A 3,271-nucleotide genomic window follows, 5' to 3' on the forward strand; every position below is an offset into this window, starting at 1 on the left:
TGAGGTTTGTTGTTGTCCGTTGTCATGCACCATAATGTATTCATGTCAGCTAGATTAGCAGTTTAAAACTGAGTTTTGTATCACTCATGACCAGCAGTGTCTTTGTTTAGGCACACCAATGAAAATTCTCAGTTTTTTGACCAACATCTTAAAGCACTGTTTGAAGACTTACAGAATCATACTGCAAAGACGGATGCATTAATAAAGAAGCTGGGCATTGACAATGGTACAGTATGTTAACACAAAGGACAACAAAACATCTGAATTCTATAAATCACCTGTGCATTTGAAGTGTTGCATTCATAATCCATAATTAAAGTTCATAGTTAAAGAAACATTTTTATAATTGACTTGTTTTGTTGAACATCTCTGCACTCAGTGTATGAACAGCGTGATGCTGCAGAGTACTTTGAGAAGATTTTAACACTGACCAGTCCTCAGGCCTCACAGGTACAGTCTTCATCAAAGGGTAACTATAAGCAGGATGGAAAAAAAATAATAGATGTTAACAGGTTTTTGTTCATTTGTTTTTCAGATCTTCCATGGCATGTTGGCAAAAAAGACCACCTGTTGTAAATGCCTGACAGAGACTGACATAGATATACCGTTCTGGCATCTTCCTCTTGCACTGGTGGATTCCTGCACTGACACAAAAGGAAGTGAAGGATACAGAGTGGTAAGGATCTGACAAGCCTCAAACCTCTGAGCATGTTTCTGTTTTCAATATATACCGTAGGGGAAATTTCAAACCCTGCTGAATTTGAAAATTTTCTTAAAAAGAAATGAACAGTCTCTAATTTTTGTGGTAGTGTCATGGAGAGACAACATGTTAACCAAAAATTCATAAAAACACGTGACATAAAAGTTTTAGGGTCTTGTAGCTGGTCACCAGGCTTGCACATGTCTCAGGAGGATTTTTGGCCCACTCTTCTTTACAGAAACTCTCATAATCCTGTTTGTTTTGTTTGTTTGTTTTTGTTTTTTGGCTGCCACTCAGCACTTTGAGGCTTCAGCTCCCTACACAGATTTTCAGGACCGAGGTCTGGCTAGGCCACTCCATGACTTTAATGTTCTTCTTCATTAGCTCCTCTTTTTGTTTCCTTATTGTATTTTTGAGTCATTGTCATACTGGAAGACCATCCAGGATCCATCTTCAGTGTTCTGGCTGAGGGACGAAGGTACAATACGGTGGAGTCATCCTGTACTCTTAGCAGAATAACAGCCCAAAGCATAATGTTTCCACATTCGTGCTGGACTGTAGAGATGGTGTTCTTTGGGCCATACTCAGCATTCCTCTTCCTCCAAACATGGCAGGTCAAGTTGATGCCATAGAGCTCGATTTTGGTTTTGATTTGACAACAGCGCTTTATCCTAAACCTTCTCTATATTATTTAGAGGTCACTGACAAACTAAAGATGGGCCTGTACTTGGGCCTTCTTGATCAGAGGGAGCTTTTGGGTGCTGCAAGACTTTAGTCCATTATGCCATTAGTGTGTTATCAATGGTGTTCTTGCTGACTGTGGTCACAACTACCTTGATATCATTAACAAGCTCCTCCCGTGTACTTTTGGGCACATGATCATCTTCACCATATGAGGCAAGCGCTCCACACTGAAGGCGACCGATGGTCATTTTATGTTTCTTCCATTTCTGCAATACTACACCAACAGTTGTCACCTTCTCACCAAGCTTCTTGCTGATGGTGTGGTAGCACATTCCAACCTTATGCAGATAATTACCCTTTGACAGATCTTTGGTCTCACCCATGGTGGTGGAGATGTTGGAATGAAACAAACAGATTCTGTGAAAAGGTGAGCTTTATACATATAACACGCTGAGACCAGGAGTATCTGCAATTCACTGATTGGCTGTGTACCCGTGTGGCACACAGATTACAAACTGTGGGAGCCAGAATTTTGGCTGGTTTGCAGACTACATTCTTATTTCGCTCTATACAGTGCAAATAAAAGTTGTTTTCTGGATTTTTGGTTTATATTCTGTCTCTCTCCATTTGAGACTGTTCATTTCTTTGAAAGTGAGCAATTCAGCAGGGCACCCAGTAATTATTCCCTCCACTGTACACTTTCAATTGGTTTAACTTTTGCCCCTGAGCGTGTCGGTGGCTTTTCACCAGTTTTTATTCCCTTTACTTCACAGCAGTGGCTTATTCATAGTCATAATTACAGTGCAGATTAGTTGGCCATACTTTAGAAAAACTAAGAAAAACTAACGAAGAAAAATATTTTTCTAGAAAACAAAAGAAAAATAAATATGTCCCACTTAAAGATGAATATCCAAAAATAAAGTTCTAAATAAAATAAAATACATATATTTAGAAAGAATACCTATTCTTTAACTATTTAAAATCAAGACAGTATAAACATGAACAGCTTTGAATCATCACATTCAAACCTGTTTCTTGCCACACTTGGTACATCCCCACCAAAAATTAACCATAATGTGATCAAAGGGCCTGGACTACTTTCACAGTTCTTTGATCTAAACCAGCGGTTCTCAGACTTTGAAGAAATGTTTTCACACCACATCTAATGAAAACAATGACAGAAAAGCTGAACTGCAACTTTATTTAGATAATAAACTCTAATAAATTCACAATTAATCCTTCAGTAATTTGTTTTAAACAAATAACTTTCATTTCAAACAACTATTTGTAACTTTTGTCACTAAACCGCTTCACTAGTCTGCACCACCTCTTCAAACAAGCAACAAGTTAAACAGAATGTGAAAATTGACAAACAAAAATAAAGTTCAGTTTTAGTCTTATAAAGAAAAAGAAATCCAGAAACCTGTGAACACAGATGAAAAATATAGACTTTATTGAGAGTTTATACTATTCACTCTTATTGGCTGTAGTGAGCCTGTTTTTGACTGCAGAGCTTTGGCGGGGTGTGGTCTGCGGTGTGGCTGCGGGGAAGGCGGACACACCTGAGCGGCATCCCCAATCATGCCTCGCCGGCTTGAAACAGAATGAACTGGGTCCTGTTGTTGTTGTTGATGTGTGTAGGCTGTAGCCGAAAAGCTGCAGCTGCGTGTGTAAGTCGACAGCCGCAGATGTTAAACATGAGGTCCGCAAAACTTATCTGCCAGGTAACTTGTACCTGTCAGAACTCTGCCACACGCTTTGAGAACCGCTGATCTAAACTACGAGGCCAAGCACAGTCAGATGCAAACTAATGTGTTATAAATCTTTAAACCAGCATTTTCAATCAGGCTCTCTTTAGGATTGCTGCTATTTTACATTCAGTTGTTC

General features: G+C 39.2%; 1 long non-coding RNA gene across 1 annotated transcript; it reads left to right on the top strand.

The window, feature by feature from the left end:
* The first annotated feature begins 68 nt into the window (after window positions 1-68).
* LOC102195771 (uncharacterized) lies at window positions 69-672 on the top strand. The gene is made up of 3 exons (XR_312416.1): window positions 69-226; window positions 380-450; window positions 536-672. It is a non-coding gene; the product is annotated as an uncharacterized LOC102195771 (long non-coding RNA).
* Window positions 673-3,271: the final 2,599 nt, after the last annotated feature.

This window comes from Pundamilia nyererei, unplaced genomic scaffold (genome assembly GCF_000239375.1).
Source record: "Pundamilia nyererei isolate P.nyererei 1_Seehausen unplaced genomic scaffold, PunNye1.0 scaffold00583, whole genome shotgun sequence".
Taxonomy (NCBI): Eukaryota; Metazoa; Chordata; class Actinopteri; order Cichliformes; family Cichlidae; genus Pundamilia; species Pundamilia nyererei.